The 19,513-nt window shown below is 44.0% G+C and overlaps 1 protein-coding gene across 3 annotated transcripts in view; it reads right to left on the reverse strand.

Annotated features, from left to right (window-relative positions):
* sulf1 (sulfatase 1) overlaps positions 1-19,513 on the reverse strand; it is a 421,690-nt gene that overhangs the window by 366,088 nt on the left and 36,089 nt on the right. For all 3 annotated transcript variants that reach the window (XM_041189449.1, XM_041189450.1, XM_041189448.1), the window contains exon 2: positions 15,559-15,668. The gene's annotated coding sequence lies outside the window, so the exon portion shown is untranslated. The remainder of the gene's footprint in view (positions 1-15,558; positions 15,669-19,513) is intronic.

Genomic DNA, 19,513 nt, shown 5'->3' on the forward strand with positions numbered 1-19,513 from the left:
ACCATTACAGAGATGTGGTTACAAAGTGACCAAGATTGGGAACTAACATTCCAGGATACTTAATTTATGGGAGAGAGGGCAAAATGGAAAAGGAGGAGGGGTAGCCTTGCTGATAAAATATGGGAGAAAAACAGAAGAGAGAAATAATTTTATTTCAGAAAATCAAGAAATACAATCAGTTTGTGTGGAGATAAGAAACAGCAAGAGACAGAAAACATTGGTGGGAATTGTTCATAGGCACCCTAACATTACTTCTAGTGCAGGGTATAGTATAAATCAAGAAATTTGAGGTGAATGTAATAAAAGTAATACAGTAATCAAAGGGGACTTTAATCTTCATATAGACTGGGCAAGCCAAATTTACATTAATGAAAGAAGATAGATTCATGGAATGTATACAATGCTTAGAGAATTGCCTTTGTGCACCTGCTGCTTCACTTGTACCGTGTCTTGCCATGGTCATGTGACCTCTGAGGTCTTAAGGGGTAAAACAAAGGCTTTGGGCAGAAGCCATTTCTACACACCACATGAAACATGGTGTCAGGAGTGTGCAGCTGAATTTGAGTGGATTTTGATAGCTGTAAGAGAGCCAATACCTGTAAGAAACAGCAGAGAATAATTAAAACTTCAGTCTGCAACTTTGTACAGAACATTGATTACTGGGTCAGTCAGTATGGCTTTGAATATTCCACACTGGCTCCCCTGGAAATGAAGGCAGATTTGAAAATGAACTAGAAATGTTTCCAGTCTCAATGGCAGAACTAACTAACAGAGTTAAACAAGAAGCCTGAAAGAATAAGAGCAGCAAATCTGTTATCATTGCTGGGAAAAGAGCACTACAAGCTATAGTGCACCTTAGACCTCACTGAGCAGCAGAAAAGCCAGTCTTGTGAAATTTTGGAGGCCTTGAAGACTCACTTTGAACCATTTACGAATGCTACATGTTCAACACCAGGGCTCAGTAAGAGGGGAGAAAATTGATCAGTATGCGACTGCATTGAAATATCTAGATGAATCTTGAGAGTTTGAGCAACTAAGGATAATCTGATCAGAGACAGAATTGGGGACAAGAGATCTTTGCATGAGAGCACATTTCTGAGAGAAGAGAAACTTACTCTCAAGAAAGCTTTTGACATGCACAGAAGCTCTGAAGAAATCAATTGTCAGCTGATGACTATGGATGGAGAACTGATTAGGCTTTGCACTATGCTAAGAGGCAGTTCAGTCCTTCAAAGCACAACAGAATGGAGAAAAGGAAGAACTATTTACAGAAGGGCCAGCAAAAAGATCAAGGCCAGAGTACTGGATGTAAATATTCACCTCACAAATGAAAAGATAGCATGTCTTGCATGGGAAAAGCAGTGCTCTAACTGCAAGAAGTTGCATCACTTTGCACACAAGTGTTTTGTTGGAAAGAAGAAACATAAACCTATAAAGATGGTTGCTGGAGAGATGTCAGACCATGATTCGGACAAATCACTCTACACACTAGAACAAGTTGGCACTGTCAAGTCTCAAGGTAAAAAATGGTTTGTGACTATTGGAATAATGACTGCAAAAGAAAAACATCAAGTTAACACAGTGTCAGATAGACACCGGTGCTATGTGCAAGATAATGAGCTTTGCAGACCTGTGAGAAGTTGCTTAAAATGGTGACCCGAAAATGAAGCCGTCAAAGGTAATGGTGAGGAAGTATGATGGAATGATGCTCACCTCAAAAGGACAAACTAAGCTGAGAGCCCAATTCAATGGGAAGAAAGAAGATCTGCAGTTCCAGATAGTAGACACTCAGCAAAACCCCTCATTTCAGCTGAAACAAGTCACCAGATTGGACTGGTAACCCTCCATGTACCAGAGGAGATTTGCAGTGTTTCATATGGCACCAAGCAATTGGCTGCTGAAAAAAACCTGACAAATTACAGAGATGTTTTCACAGGTCTTGGATGTCTTCCTGGTGAATATCATCTTGAAGTAGATGAGAGCATGAGACCAACTCAGCTTCATCCAAGGAGAGTTCCAGCTGCTCTCTAGTTCAGCCTGAAAGTCAATATAGAGAGCTTGAAAAGATGGGACGAATCAAGAAAGTGACAATTTATACAGACTGGATTAGCATCAAGTTAACAGCGAAAATACCTGGAAAGCTAACAGTTTGCACAGATCCAATGGACCTCAGTAAAGCTTTGGAGAGATCTCACTCACCCCATTCCAGCCATTGAAGAAATTTTGCCACATCTTGGCAAGGCAAAGGTCTCTACCACCCTAGATGTGAAGGATGGATTCTGGCAAGTGAAGCCAGATGAATGCAGCAGTTTTCTGATGTTCTGGATGCTATTTGGGAGGCACAGGTGGTTGTGCATGTCATCTGCATTTCCACTGCTCCAGAAGTGTATCAACACAGACAGTATGAGATAGTCAATTATCTTCCAGGAGTGGAAGTGATTGTGGATGATATGTTAGTCTACGAATGTGAAGATATGATTGTAGATCATGATCAGAACCTAGTGAGACTACTAGATAGAGCTCCCCAGATAAACCTGAAGCTGAACAGGAAGAAACTGTAACTGAAGGTGGCTGAAGTCAAGTGCAAAGGTCATGTCCTAACCGTGAAAGTTCTTTGTCCTGATCCTGATAAGGTGTGAGTGGTGCAGAGATGCAACAGCCAATTGATGCGACGGCGGTGCAATGATTTGTTGGATTTGTGAACTACGTAGCAAAACTCTTGCCCAATTTGTCATCAGAATAGAATATGAAACACTATGCAAGCCCATTTCAAAGGATGTTCAGTGGGGCACAGAACAAGAAGCAGCTTTCACTCGCATCAAACAACTAGTGACGATAACGGCAGTACTGAGGTACTATGATGTCAAAAACGAGGCAACCCTGCAGCCTAATGACAGCAAAACAGGAACTTGGAGCAACCCTCATGCAGCAAGGACAACCAGTTGCATTTGCATCCAGAGCATTAATGCAAACTAAACGGCACTATGCACAGATTGAGAAAGAGTCCCTGACTATTGTCTTTGCTTGTGAGCATTTTAATTAGAATCTGTTTGGGCAAGAGAAAATGATGGTATAGTCTGACCACAAGCCACTGCAAGGCATGTTTTCCAAACTGCTTCTATCCACTCAGAAGCATCTTTAAAGAATGTTACTTTGTTTGCAGAGATATTATTTGGATATGCAGAACAAGCAAGGGAAACTGTCAGGAGCTGCACTCCCTTTGAAGGAAGCTGATGTGAGTACAGAATGTGAAATCTTCCAGATTCAACAAGAAGCAACAGCATGACATGCTCTGGAAGCCATCAACCCATTGAATCTGACAGCCAAGTGTCTTGCTCAAATTAAGCAAACTATGCAACAAGATGCAGGAAGTAGTGATGAAAGGATGGCCTGAAACCATCAAGGACACACTTGTTGCTATAAAGGAGTATTGGGCATACAAAGATGAAGTGATTGCCCAAGATGGCATCTTATACAAAGGAGCTATAGTCATCCTCCCTAAGAAGATGAGAAAAGAGATTCAGGAGCACATCCATGCAAGCCATCAAAGAATTGAGCCTAGCCTGAGGAGTGCAACAGCAGTGCTCTTTTGCCCAAATGTGAGCAATGAGATTAAGGGCCACATCAGCCAGTGCAATGCTTGAAATGAACACCAAGCTAAGCAAGCTAAAGAGTCAGTCAAGACTCATGACATCCCCGACAGAACATGAATGAAGCTTGGAGTAGACCACTTCATTCTCATCGGAATTGACTGTCTTGTCACTATCGACTACTAGGAGCTAGACAAGTTGACATCATTGACTACCAGTGAGACTGCAGAATCCTGAAAGCACACTTCAGTTGTTATGGCATTCCTGGCATTGCGATGAATGGCAATTGCCCTCAGGTCAGGAGTGAAGATTTTAGGCGCTTTGTAAATGATAGGTAAATTCAGCACTTACACACTATTCCCAGTTAAATGGAAAGACTGAGGCAGCAGTGAAAACTGCCAATGGGATCATCAAAAAATCAACTGTGCCGAATATGTGTGTACAAGGTGATCTTAGAGTGGAGAAACAAAACTAGTGACGGCATGGAAAGTAGTCCAGTCCAGTGACTAATGTCACACCATAACCAAACTATTCTTCTAGTATTAGCAATAAACTACTTAGGCCAGAAGTAGTAACAGGAGCAAGTGACAAAATCAAAGCGAAATGACAGAAAACCAAATTTCACTTTGATAAAACTGCCAAATCATTGACGGAATTGAGATTGAGTGAGCCAGTCAGAGTGCAAACAACCAATGCACTCAACAAAAGTCAGTCCACTTGGCAACTTGAAACCTGTGTTTAGCAGTTGTCCCCTCGATCATACATGGTGAAAGTGAATGGCCAGATATATTGCTGTAACCGCAGGCAAATAAGTGTAACCAGAGAAGCTGCTCCATCACAGCAGACAGCTAACAAGGAAGAGTTGATTTTGCCAGCTGAACAAGGAACGGAATGACCATCAGTCCCAGAGGCCAAATGCTCCCCAACAAATGCAATGGATCAGCAGCAGCACTCACCACAGCAACAACATTCTCCGGAGAGGCAATGTCACCCAGGAGCCAGCAGACACCAGACAACGACTAACAAAAACTGCACACGTACCATTAGATGACATAAACTTCTTAAAGACTGTGTGTGCAATGTGTGTGTAGAGACAGATAAAAGTGAGACAGACTAGAATGAACAGTTTTCTGTTCACCGTGATGACCTTCTTTATAGAATGTGTATGTGGGTAACTTGCAACTGCAAATTATAGTACCTGTAATTTTTTTTTTAGGAAAAGGGGGATGTTTGGAGAAATGCTGGCTCTCATGTACTGTGGTTGGGCTTAGTCATGTGACCTCGATGATATCCGGGGTGAAACAAGGGCTTTGGGCAGAAGACATTTTTACACACCACATAAAGCATACAAGATTGTTTTCTAGATCAGTATGTCCAAGAACCAACCAAGGTTCAGGCTATTTTGGATCAATATTTTTTCAATGAGAAAAGGTTAATTAACAACCTTGTAATAAAGAGGTCTCTCAGGAAGAGTGACCATAATATGATGAAATTTTATACTGAGCTTGAAAGTGATTTTGTTAAGTCTGAACTAGGATCTTAAATCTAAGAAAAGCAAACTACATAGGAATGAGGGACGAGTTGGCTAAAGTAGATTGGAAAATTCATTTAAAAATATGATGGTAGACAAGCAGGGGCTAGCATTTAAAAAATCAATACATAATTTGCAGAAATATACAAAAGTGGTCCAAATATGGCTATCACGGGGAGTTAAATATAGTATTAGAGCAAAGGAAGAAGCTTAAAATGTAACTAAGAAAATGTAATAAACCTAAGGATTGGGAGGATTTAGAATTCAGCAAAGGAGGACCAAGAAATTTATGAGGAAAAGAGGAAAGAAAATAGGTCAGTAGACTGGCAAAAGACATAAAAACAGATTGTAAAAGTTTCCTTTTTATTATTTTCATGGGACGCGGCTGTCGCTGGCTAAGCCAGCATTTTTATTGTCCATCCCTAATTGAAGGTGGTAAGCCACCTTCTTCAAATGCTGCAATCCACGTGGTGTAGGTACACCCACGGTGCTGTTAAAGAGGGAGTTCCAGGATTTTGATCCAGTGACAGTGAAGGAATGGCAATATATTTCCAACTCACGATGGTGGTGTTCCTATGCATCTGCTGCCCTTGTACTTCTAGGTGGTAGAGGTTGCTCGTCTGGAAGGTGCTGTAGAAGGAGCCTTATAAGTTGTTGCAGTGCATCTTGCAGATGGTACACACTGCTGCCACTGTGCATCAGTGGTGAAGGAGGTGGATATTGAAGGTGGTAGGTGAGGTGCCAATTAAGTGGGTTGCTTTGTCCTGGACAGTATCGGACTTCTTGAATGTTGTTGAAGCTCACTCATCCAGGTAAGTGAAGACTATTCCATCACACTCCTGATCTGTGCCTTGTGGATGGTGGACAGGCTTTGGGAAGTCAGGAGGTGAGTTACTCACTGCAGCATTCCCAGCCCTTGACCTGCTCTTGCAGCCACAGTATTTATATGGCTAGTCCAATCCAGCTTATGGTCAATGGTAACCCCCAGAATGCTAATTGTGGGGGATTCAGTGATTTTAATGCCATTGAATGTCAAGAGAAAATGGTTGGATTCTATCTTGTTGGAGATGGTCATTGCTTGGAACTTATGTGGCATGAATGTTACTTGCCAATTACCAGCCCAAGCCTGAACGTAGTCCAGGTTTATGCATATGGGCACAGACTGTTTCATTATCTGAGGAACCACAAATAATACTGATCATTGTACAATCATCCGTGAACATCACCACTTCTGACCTTATGATGGAGGGAAGGTCATTGATGAAGCAGCTGAAGATGGTTGAGCCTAGGACACCACCCTGAGCAACTCCTGCAGCGATGTCCCAGGACTGAGATGATTGACATTCAACAGCCACAACCACTCTCCTTTGTGATAGGTATGACTCCAACCAGTGGAGAGTTTTGCCCATATTCCCATTGACATCAGTTTTGCTAGGGCTCCTTGATGCCACACTCTGTCAAATTCTGCCTTGATGTCAAAGGCAGTCACTCTCGCCTCACCTCTTGAATTCAGCTCTTTTTTCCATGTTTGAACTAAAGCTGTAATGAGGTCAGGAGCTGAGTGGCCCTGGCAGAATCCAAACTGAACATAAATGAGCAAGTTATTTCTAAGTGAGGGCCACTTTATAGCACTGTCGACCTCCCCTTCCATCACTTTGCTGATCATCGAGAGTGGAAATAATGGGATGGTAATTAGCTGGATTGTATTTGTGGCTTCCATAGGTATGTAAATATGAAGGAAATCTAGGACATGGGGTCACAGTCTCAGAAAAAGGGGTTGGCCATTTTTGACTGAGATGAGGAGAAATTTCCTGTGAATCTTTGGAATTCTCTACCCAAGAGCTGTCGATATTCAGTTGTTGAATATATTCAAGTCACGGGTCAATAAATTTTTGGATACTAAGAAAATTAACGAGCTAATGTAAGATTTTTGCATACAAAGAGAATTAAGAGGCTGGTGTACGAAATGGAGTTGAGGTTGACAATCAGCCATGATCTTGTTGAAAGATGGAACAGGCTCGAAAGGCCAAACAGCCTACTCCAGCTCCTATTTCATATGTCCTTATGTTCTTAAGGGATGTCCTTTGATGCTTCTAACAAATTTTACAATTCTCATTAATATTTTCTACAAGCATCGTACACTCCTTATGCACATATTTTTGCAGGATTTTAAAACATTGAGAAGAAGAGTGAGCTAATTGTCTATGAAACTTTAAGACAATTTATTTTCTCTCTTATTCTTAGCATCTGATGTCATTAATAAGTGTCTAAAACTCTGATAAGAAATATTAGGGACAGCATTTTCCCTCATCGGGGAGGTTGTGCAAGAACAGGCACTAGCGGACGGGTTCCCGATTGGCACCCCTGGTCGGGGGCACGCCTCCATTTTACGTGGACGGGCCAATTAAGGCCATGCCTGCAAGCGCTGTGCACTCCCTGTGCGGGCGGAAGGGGATTCCCTGAGCTGGGCGTGCACTCTTTCGCGCGTGCGTGTGAAAGAGTGCACAGATCTCCCTGAGGCAAAATGGTGCCTCAGGGAGATCAGCTCAAATGTGAAAAACAGATTATAGAATAGAAAAAAACTTTACTGACATGTCCCCTCATGTGACACTGTCACATGAGCTGGGACACGGCCATAACATTTATTTAAAGAGTATGTAAAGATTTTAAAACCCTCAAGAAACCTCACCCCGGCCGTGGATGAGGTTTCATGTTTTTTCTGAAGGCTGCCTGGGCTCTTCGCCTGCCTGCCAACCTTAAGGTTGGATGGGCAGGTCCATCAAGTGTTTTAAGTACCTCACTAATGGCCTTAAGTGGCCGTTGACAGGTCGGCGGGTATGCAGCTGACTCGGCTGAGTGCCCGCTGAGCCGAAAATCTAAATGACACGAGGTGACATTGGGATGCACAACCGATGTCACCCTGCGTCATTTTACGTGTCGGCAAGCAGGCCCTGGCCCCGCTTGCCAAACGGAAAATGCTGCCTTAGGATTTCTCAAAGTGATGCGATAATGTCCTCTCTGGGTGAACATGCATATTAACTGATTTTCCAAAATAATTGTGTTTTCATGCTCCATGTCAAGTTTCATTTGTGTGCTTTTCACAGAAGGTTTACTCAACAGCATAGGTATCTCACTAGAGACTACATCAATACTTATGGCTTACTCCAGCTATTTTACATGGATTTGCAACTCTTGAGTGACCTCAAGCTGGTCTCATCACCAAACCTAAAGTAAGTCCTACTTTCATATACCTTAGCCTTGCATCGTTCATCCCTACATAGTGAATCAAAATTGCATTTTAACTGTCCCGTCTTCTTGAAGTGAAAGTGCTATCTACTACCATACAATTAAAGGAGTCCATGACTAACAAACATATTCACCACAGGATTAAACTCCTTGTAACCAGTATAATTTGTTTAGATCACCATTATCATCATCTCCATCCTGTGCCATTTCGAGGATACTGTCTTTTTGCTTTGTGCAGTGTTGGTGGGGGGAGTGATTTTTTAAGATTGCAGATGATGTGCCAAACAAGCAGTTTGCTTTGGCCTGGATGGCAACGAGTGCTGTTGGAGCTTCGGGTCACATCTGAAGCATCTATTAACAGTTCCTTGGGCATTTCTGAGATCCATTCGCCCATTACCTTGTTCTAATTTTGTCTTCTGTTGTAGTAGCAAAAAATGCTAAAGATGCTTTCATCCTCATTAGGCCTGTCTTTAATACTTCTGTTGTATTGACACCTGTATCCAGTATCTGGGCTATTTCAAAATCTGGCAATCATTGAGTCTTCTAATCTTTGTATCATGGCAGAATGTCTCATTTTTCCCATGAAAGCTAAAGGAAATGACTGTTTTCTTAGGAATTTTATTAACGCAGCCAACATCTGATCCAACAGTGTCCCCTTCTCTAAGAACGGAACACCAGTTAGAACCAGCTGCCTGGCTGTATGAGACACCTTAGCACAATCCAATAATTTAAACAATAGTTCTGATCCAGGGATTGCCAAAATAAACTTTGTCAACCTTATATACAATCTGTTAAATTCCATGATATATTCCTCTGGGGGAATGTCCATCTGTTTTCTGAAATCTATCAAATTCTGACCATGCCTCATAGGCATTTAACAGATCATCTTTTTTGTAGATTTCATTCTGGAACTCTATAAGAAGGTCCAAACCATCATCACTACCCAACTGATGGAGATCAGTCTCACAAAATATTTTATTTCTGATTTTACTTCTTGTAGAAAGTGACAACACCAAGGTCATACCTTGTTTCCTCTATGATACAGGCTAACCCATAATCACGTGTCCACTTCATTCTTCCACTGGTAATATGGTTAAGGCTGTGAGAACATTGGAGGGTGATCATACCCCAACAAGTTCCACTTGCTTTTTCCCAGCTCCGCAATGGGCACTACGGTTTTACATACGTAAAAGAAATTTCCTTGTTTCCAACCTTCACCTTTAGGCAACCATTCTCTGTTTCCAGGTTCGAATCCAGATATCCAGGCGGTGAAGGACAGGACTGGAGCCTAAACTTTATACACTTAGACGTTTTCATTTTCGGAGACACACATTACAAACATACATCTCCACCCAACAGCCACAATTTTTGTCTGCTCCTATATATTTTTTTTTTAAATCCCCTGGAAAGAGGGAGGTGTCTGCTCCTATATACTTTTAACTCCAGATATTTATTGGATTCAAATGTTGTCATCTGCCATGATGGGATTTGAACCTGGGTCCCCAGAACATTACCCAGGGGCCTCTGGATTACCAGTACCAGTGATAATACCACTGTGCCACCACTAGGACTTTCCCTGCTCCTATATATTTTTTATATAATCTTCAGAATTGTCGACCTAAATGGAGTTGGTGTACTTGGTGACTGCTTTGGTGCCTTCGGAGACAGCATGTTTGGCCAATTCCCCTGGCAGCATGAGGCGGACAGCGCTCTGGATCTCCCGGGCCGAGATGGCCTGCTCCTATATATAGGAACACAAATTAATCCCCAGTTAATGTCTACCACCTGAATACAATTAAAAATCCATGGCCTGAATTTTACCCTATGCAGACACGTGCAATTGGCGGACGCAGGACCAGTTGGGAAACAAGCCCCTGCCCGTGATGGGCCCACAACAACAATTTTATGCTGGCTGGCCAACTAAGGCCCGCCCAGCATGAAATGCATCTTCTCAATGGTTGGGAAGGGCGGCGTGGGCTGGATCCAATGGTGACCCGGCGGGCAATTTAAAAATGGCACAGGCAGCTCCTTGAAGGCTGCCAGGGAAGAACATATCTTCTGCATCCTGGAAACCAAAGCCATGGCCTCAACTGAGGCTGGAGATGCCAGGCGGGAGGGCAAGTTGGGTGGGCACTTGGCCCCCCGTGGTTTTTGGATGTGTGCCTCAAGGTTCTCCTGAAGGAGGTGGCTGCCAGGAGGGACACCCTCGTCCCCTAAGATGGAAGGAGGAGGACACCACACCCGACAAAAAAAGCTTGGGAGGAGCTGGCAGCTGAGGTTAGCAGCCACGACGTTGTGCGGTGCACATGGATGCAATACTGCAAGAGGTTCAATGACCTGCTGCGTTCGGAAAGGGTGAGTACCGTAGTGGCATTGATCAGTGTGGTGAAGTGTTAAGGGCTGGCCGTCCCCTGTGGAGCTCAGGGGTGCTAGAGTCTGAGTGCCAACTGTTAATGACACTGGAGCTGGCCAAGGGGGTGAGCCTGGCTGCTTGGACCGAGTGCCTTGTGGCTCGAGGGCCACAACTCGATGCGCCCTGCAAGGTGTTCCTCAGGTGGAGTTGGCCAGGCTGCAATGGTGCTGCAGGTAGAGAGTGGACTCTCTACTCAATGCACCCTCTGTCCTTTCAGAAGAAGGCGGCCCATAACAACATTGAGAGGTGACGGACAGGTGGAGGCCCCCCAAACTTCCTAATCCTGACAAGATTTGAGCAGGATGCCTTGAAGCTGGGGAGGCACCACGCACCTCGGTCAGCCAAGCGTGGAGAGGCGGAGGTATCAGACGAAGCTAAGACTGCAGTGCACAGAAGTGAGAGTTTTGAATGGTGCAAACATTCTTGTGTAGTCTCTTCATTGATGGAAGCCTCAGAACTAGAGCCCCCGTTGATCATTGAAAGATAATGGCACCATGATGTAGATCTCCATTGTCTCACCAGGGTGCCTGGCATGCATGGTGACAGTGTGGTGGCTTAAACTAATGACATGGCGTGTTCTCCCTTAGATTCACCAGCACGCACTTGTTTGCAGGACCCCAAAGAGCCAGAGGACCGCCGGGTTTCAGCTGCACCTGCATCACACTCATTCTCTGAACCACACACCAGTGCAGATGCCAGCACCTTGGTGGGCGTTAGTTCTTCGGCTAGAATGTCGGTGCACAGCAGTGAGGGCACTTCACACTCACTTGAGGAGCAGGCAGAGGTGGAGAGTGCCCAGGGTGCTGGCAGTCAGAGGACTGCTTGGAGACCAGGATGATGCTGGATTGAAGGCAGATCATGAGCCTCTGGAGTTGTCTATTAGGTGGCAGATGCTGGATCTCCAGCGAGATGTTCAGGAGGATCTGGTGGAGATTCATCAGTGTATGCATGCCATGGACTCTGTTGTGGAGGAGTCCACATGGAGTATAAGCATTGCAGTGACCCTCATGGCCGAGCACACTGCCTCCTCCATTGAGAGAGTAGTGACTTTCATGGAGAGGCAGCTCCAGTGGCAGAATCAGGGGTTCCTGGGGTTGCACTTGGACCTGCAAGCCATCACACAGGCAATGACCTCAGGTTATTGGGATGAGAGACCCACTATCCCAGCCAGGTGCCCGTCCATCAATGGCGAGCAGGGAGCTCCAGACTGACCTCACGTTGGCGCATGAGCTGCTTGTCGTCTCTGCAGAATCCTTAGGCCATTCTGGATGATGGCAGCAGCTCCTCTGTCCCTCCGCTACTGACCGTGGCATCTGATGAGGCTGTGATTACTCGGGAGATGTCAGCCGTGGCACTGGCCGCTCCCTCCCAGGCGGGGCCAGCACACTCTCCACTGGCCACAGCCGACCACCAGAGTCATCAAGGCCAACAAGACACCAAGAGTCAGCAGGCTGCTTCCAATGCCGCTGCCAGAAAAGAGGGGCCACTAAGATGCAGCACTCATAAACGTAAGGCTCCATGAGCACAAGTGGGACTGGTCACTGGTGATCTTCTGTTCTGTAATGTTTTGTTTATGGTTACTGGTTTGGAAATGGACACCAGAGAAGGTTATGTTAATTTGTTTTGATTATGAAAATTACAGAAATTTTGTTTTTGTCGTAATGGCCTGAGTATGCTTCACCCTTTTTTTTGGTGCAGGATGTGGCAGTATGTAATGCTGGACCTGAGTGGCTCTAAACTTTATTGCACAGGCACTGAGTGGACTCTGGATTCAAATGAAAGGATTATTTCAGTTCTGTCGAAGGGTCATGAGGACTCGAAACGTCAACTCTTTTCTTCTCCGCCGATGCTGCCAGACCTGCTGAGTTTTTCCAGGTAATTCTGTTTTTGTTTTTGATTATTTCAGACATCCGGTGTGGAGGTGGCAGCAGCCCTAGCTTGAGGGCGAAGCAGATCTTTGGTAGCCTAGCTGAACGAGCGTTGGATCAAGGTGTCCTTGCCTCCCTGAAGAATATAGAGGTCTGCCTCCATGCCCTCAGTATTCTCCTCACTCTGCTCCTCTTCTGACTCAATACCGGATTCACCCTCTGTGGCCTGTGGAGCTGTGTCAAGATCCTCTTCCCCCTTGCCAGTGCCAGATTGTGGAGAGAGCAGCACGCAACCACTATCAGTGACACCCGCTCTGGGGGTATTATAGTGCTCGCCCTGAATGGTCCAGGCATCTGAAGCGCATCTTCAGAAGACCTATGGTTCTCTCTATCGCCACCCTTGTGGAGGAATGACTCCTATTTTAACACTGCTCTGCCTCTGCTCTTGGGCGCAGAGAGGCTTCAAAGCTACCTTTTCAACGGATAGCCCTTGTCACCCAGCAACCATCCATCCAGTCGGGCTGGAGCATTGAAGAGCCTCCGCACTTGGAAGTTTCTCAGGATGTAAGCATCATGGGAGCTGCCTGGTTACCTTGCACAGACTTGTAGAATCAGCATCGTGTGATCACACACTATCTGCACGTTCATGGAGTGGAAGCCCTTCCTGTTGACGAAGGCACCGGGCTCACCTGCTGGCACCTTGATAGCCACATGTGTACAGTCTATATCACCCTGGATGCAGGGGAAGCCAGCAATAGCTGCGAAGCCTCTGGCTCGCTCAGCCTGGTTGGCCTCGTCCATATGTAAATAAATAAATGTCATTACCCGCCTGAACAGAACTTCTGTCACCAGCTTGAGGCAACTATGGACAGCTGATTGGGACACGCCACACAGATCCCCCACTGACCCCTGGAAAGAGCCAGAGGCATAGCAGTTGAGGGCCACTGTGAGCTTCAGAGCCACTGGCATGGGGTTTTCACCCGCACAGTTGGAGATGACCTCAGGCCCAATCATATGACAAATGGAGGTCCCTGGAGAGGTGGAGTCTCCATTGACATTGCACCTTGGACAAATTGAGGTAAGTGCATCACCGCCTGGAAACCCTGGCAGCAGGATAGTGGCATCTTCTGCGGCCCCTTATGCCTTGGACTACCTGCACACCTTGCACCTGCGCCTCTCCCCCCCCACCCCCACAGCTCGCTCCCCTGGAAGCTGCATTGGGACACTTGGTCTCCTTTCCCTTCTGCCCTTCTCTTCCTCCCCAGATGAGATGCCTCCAGTGGAGACCATAATCCCCATTACCAGGGTTACAGAAGGCTGCCTGATACCTGGAATGGTCCACATGGTCAAAATCCTCCAGGGGCTTTGGAGACACCAATAAGTCCTGAAATGAAGCAGGGAAATGCTAAGGATGAAGCTCAGAACTGAGATGAAGCTGTCAAGTTCAAATAAGCAACCAGCGACAAACTATCTCCTGAACTCCTCACTACTCACACTGGCAATGTTGCTGACCCTTTTTATCCTGTCCTTGGATGAGGTTTTGCAAAATGTGGGCTGCCCGCATGCCCGTTTTGCCCGTGCGACAAGTGCAAAATCGCACGGGCAACATAAAATCAGCTTCAGTTGGGTTTTTAATGGCCTTAAGTGGCCTTTTAATTGAAGTGTGTATCCCAACCTCCTTCTAACCCATCATTGGCACTGTGCCTTCATACATCTAGACCCACTACTTTCTCCATCTTTCCACCTCCTTTCGGTACCTCCTTCAAGCCTAACCACTTTGACCAAGCTCCCTAATATTTTCTACTCTGACCCAGTGTCTATTTATTGATTACACTTCTGTGAAGCACTGAAGGTACTATATAAATTCAGGTTGCTGTTATTTATTATTATTACCCATCACTTCTTGAGGGAGATCAGATGGCTATAGAAATTGGTAGGATTCTTGCTTCCAGCTGCCCAAGTTCATTTCTGAAACTGACGGAAACAGGGGTTGAAGACCCCAGAACACATTTGAAAGGACTTTTTATGATGACTATGGTGATAAGATTATTCTAAGATGTTGAGTTAATGGACTGAGCTTTGTGGACAAATTGGAATAAACAGAAACTTAAACTGCTGTTCCTCCTAGGAACCTTGAAGTTATCTTCCATGAGAGGAAAAATATATGGAATATATGGAACAACGAACAATTTAAATGCCATGCAGTCATTGAACAGGAAGATTCTCACAGGCATACAATTGAAAAGTCCTGTAAACATCACTCACTGCAATGACAGACATATGTCTCCAAATGTAAAGACAAATAAATTAATTCAAAGCAGTACAGATAGAGTTGATAATCCTGTTAAATTGTCACCTTCTCAAACACCTACACATCACTTTAGCTGAGTGCTTTCCTTTATAAGCATCCTAATGCTTAAACAAAGCCATCAAGCTATCTGCGGAAAACCTTTCTATTACACTTCTTCTTAAAAGCACTCAGAAAAAAGAAATAAAGAAATAAATATTTAGCAGGAAACATTTCTTAGTATCTACACTCTATCAGTGCAGAATTAATGAGGCTGCTGTTGCTTTTAAGTTACACTATTCTGCACTGTAGACTGAACAAGAAGTATTGGGTTTACCACTATTCAAGCTTTATTTTCACTATGTCTATTTTTAGGTTTCAGGTTGATCATTCTGAAACTGGCATCCAAATAGAAAATCAACTCTGGTGAAAAGTTAACAAATATTTTCGAAGTCATTCTAAAATAAAAGTACTCGCAAATGACAGCATGATCCAGCATCTTTATATAATTCGAGTTATCATTGCCTACATTTCATATCTAACTGCTATATTTGAGGTTGACTGCACTTTTGAATGTTCTATATATCTTTCTAAGTAATTAATAAATAATTATAGTTTCATACCTTGTCCCCAGTATTCTCGCAGTTCCTTTTACGGCTTTGACATGTCAGTAGGTGGTTAATGATGAAGTACCTTGTCTTCCATTAAACACAACTATCTCCAATAAGAAAATCTGTAATGGCAAATAAATAACACATTAAGAAACACTCAGAATTTTCATTAGAATGTATTAAAGAAATGCTGCTTGCAGATATTCCTGTTCTGTAAAATGTTGTTTCTGTAGGTAAAAAAAAGGAGCATAAACAGTAACAGCAAGAAACAGGCTACAAATCTACTGGAACTATGAAATAGTAGAGATTAGTGGTTGAGCAGAAGATTTTCATTTTAACACAATATGGAAAAATTGCAATTTGTGATGGAGTTTTCTAACAGCAGGATTTTACATTCCCACTGAAGTCAATGGAGTTTAGAATGGCTCATCACATTTTTTTGCTCCACCCCTGCCCTGACGGGGCTGTTAAATTCGGGCCTTGGATGTGGTCTCCTTTAAATAAAATGGGTTATCATTGATTAGGTATGCTTTGTAATGTGCCCAACAAGTTTTGTGGCTCTGACTGTGGTGTCAGGAAGTGCCAGATAAGCACATTTTTAAAACTTTATTATTTGCATTAAGTTATTGTGATTTTTCTGATGATCTGAAGGGTATGGTGGGGAATTCTATATGTCCAACATGCCCATTTCCCTGCCAGTCTTTATTGGTAGAATGTGATGATAGTAAGAGTGGTGGTGGGCCTGTGTATTGCTTTTCCCTACACTGCCAGAGACAAAGCATTAATAGTAGGAAATATAAACAGGTGCCGGATAGAGTGCCTGTAGTTTGCATGTCATCATTGCTCAAACCCAGAGATACATGGAGCTCTCCACATGCTGCCTCCACATACCATCTTTGACCAGAAAATGCATGTTGTAAAAACAAGTTCTCAAAGGTTGCATTGCTCAAGATTGCACAGTTGGTTCCCACTCCACCCTGGGCTCTAAAACCCACTTTACAATTTAACTAAAAATATTCAGACTGCTAGGAATCAAAAGCATTTCTGCTGCAAATCATTATTGCAATGAAAATGGCTCATAATTCTAACACTCTCAGTGAGTGAACCACCAATCTTATTGAGCTGCAAGACCTGCATGTACACAATCCACCAAAAACACACCAAGGGACATTTGTGAAGGTGTGAATACTGTGAATATTTATACAGCATCTATCATAGTCATTCCCTAAGAAGTGGCCAAGAAATTGTTTCTCATTGGTAGGCTAGCACAAGCTGGGCACAGGAAACAATTCCTGCATTAGGAGGCTCAAGGCACACCAGATATTGGGTCTCAGGCCTTACTCCTGGTTTGCCGAGCTCCACATTCAGATATGTATTTAAAAGTACCTTTTTTGGTGGCAAGCTCCAGTGGTCCCTTTAAGAACTATTGGTTAAGTTGCATGCAGCTTCAATCAGGTGTTAGACCTCCTATTTGTATTTGCAAAGAGTTTAACACCTGATTCAGGCAATGGCCCTAATTGCCCCATTTTTTGGGTCTTCTCCAATGTGATGGAAGGCGCACTTCCAATGCCATCATGAAAATGTGCACATCGCCCACCATATTGGATGTTTGTGTGCGCAAAATGGGTGCACTGCTATAGGCTGCATGTCCCAATGATAGAACACAATAGCAACTCTGGAAAAATGCACTCTGGTCATCTGAAGAAAAATGGAACATTGAAGATGTTTTGACTGATAATTTCATAGTTAATAAAATCCAGTCTGCAGCAATATATGGCATTTGACAATTCTAGTCAAACATGATTATTTCTAGATTTTGACACAGACGATAAACAGAAAGCACCACCTACGTCAAAAAATTCCAGGTGCTTAGACACTAATGTGAATGACGGTCATGGATAACTCGAGCCTGGGGCACTGGTGAGTTATGAGTCTTCAGCTGCTTTCATTCACAGCAACGGATGAGATATCCTGCTTATCTGATTATGTCCAGACATGTTGCTGCAAAGTTCAATGACTGAATTGCACACTAGAAATGTACAATCTGGAGATTTTACTCAATTTTCTTCTTCGCTGCGCTTTGAAAAAATAGTTGGAGCAGGCACAAACAATAAATACTGCATTGTACAATATTAATAGAATGGAATGGGGGTCAATGGAATGACACCTAACCTCCTACACCTTGCATATTTCTGATACATAAATTATATGTTCGCTATATTTGAATCTGCAGCTGCATGTAAGAATTTCCTTACACGCCTTAATGGACTCCATCTTACGTTGAGATTCACCTTTGAAATGGAGCAGTCAAATGAATTCCCTTTCCTTGACATGCTAATTAAGGGCAGAAATTTCCCTTCGTCAGGGGGGGTGTGGGGGGTGTTGTGCGGGGGCAGGCGCGAACCTGAACAGCGCCCCCAATCAGGGCCGCGCAGCCATTTTACCGCCCAACGTGACTTGCGCCCAGAAGCACTGAGCGCTCCCTCTGCAGGTGGGGTGGGGATTCCCTGAGTCGGGGCCTGCGCACTTTCACGCATGCGCGCGAAAGAGCACAGAAATCTCCCTGAGGCACGGAGTTGAATGAAAGTTTTTAAGAAAGACAGAGAAAAGTTATTTAGACATGTCCCCTTGTGTGACAGCGTCACATGAGCTAGGACATGTTTATCAAATGTTTGAAAATTTTTTACTTAATTAATAAACCCTTCATGAAACCTCATCCTGCCCGTGAATGAGGTTTCATTAAAAATGTGAAGGCCGCCTGGGTTCTTCACCTGCCCGCCAACATTAAGATTGGACGGACAGCATTCTTAACTACTTTAATTACGTTCTTAATGGCTTTAATAGGCCGACTCGGCTGTGCGCCCGCCAAACTGAAAATCTAAATAACGCGCGGTGATGTTGGGACGCGCGGTGACGTCAGGATGCCTGCGCAACGTCACTGTGCATCATTGTATGTGTTGGTGAGTGGGCCCCGCCCCCAGTCGCTGAACTGAAAATTCTTCCCTAAGAAATCTTCCAATGGATTCTCTACCACAGTCTACCGCATGTCACCTTCATTGGTCAATATACATGTTGGGATTCCTATAGTTCCACACACTATAAGTTGGCCTTATCGGCAACCTTGGAAGGCCTGAGGCATTTCCTCACCGTGCAAGCTTGATGCTGAAATAGGGCGCATCAAAGCTACCTTGCAGGATAATGGCTACCCTGATTTCATCATTGTTGGCTCATGAATGGGCCTAAGGCTGCTTTGTTTGGTCCTGAAAAGTGCCTATTCTACCTCAGATTTACCCTGGAAGGGTAAGGTGTCTTGAAAATTTGCGCAACAGGTGAAGATAGCCATTTCAATCTGCTATTATGCGTAGCAGTACAAGTGGGAGGGATGGGATCGTTCTTGTGCACGAAACACAAAAGTTAGCATGTAGGTGTAGCAAGTAATTAAAAAGCCAAATGGAATTTTGGCCTGTATTGCTATGGAGTTGGAGTTAAAAATACAGAAGTCTTGTTACAACTGAACAGGGTGTTGGTGAGGCTGCATCAGGAGCACTGTGTACAGTCTTGGTCCCTGTATTTAAGAAATGATACACTGGCATTGGAGGCAGATCAAAAGAGATTCACTAGGCTGATTCTGGGATAAAGGGGTTTACTTATCAAGAATGGTTAAACAAGTTAGGCCTTTATTCATTAGAGTTAGAAGAATGAGGGGTGACCTTATTGAAATGGACAAGATTCTGAGGGGGAGTGAAAGGGTAGAAGTTGAGAAGATGTTTCCACCAGTGGGGGAATCTTGACTAGGGGACATAGTTACACAATAAGAGGACACTCATTTAAAACTAAGATGCTAAGGAATTTCTTCTCTCAGAGGGTAGTAAATGTCTGGAATTCCCTACCTTGGAGAGTTGATCACTGAAAGTATTTAAAGAGGATGTAGATAGATTTTTGAAATATCGGGGAGCTAAGGGCTATG

The sequence above is a fragment of the Carcharodon carcharias genome, chromosome 6 (assembly GCF_017639515.1).
Source record: "Carcharodon carcharias isolate sCarCar2 chromosome 6, sCarCar2.pri, whole genome shotgun sequence".
NCBI classification, from domain to species: Eukaryota; Metazoa; Chordata; class Chondrichthyes; order Lamniformes; family Lamnidae; genus Carcharodon; species Carcharodon carcharias.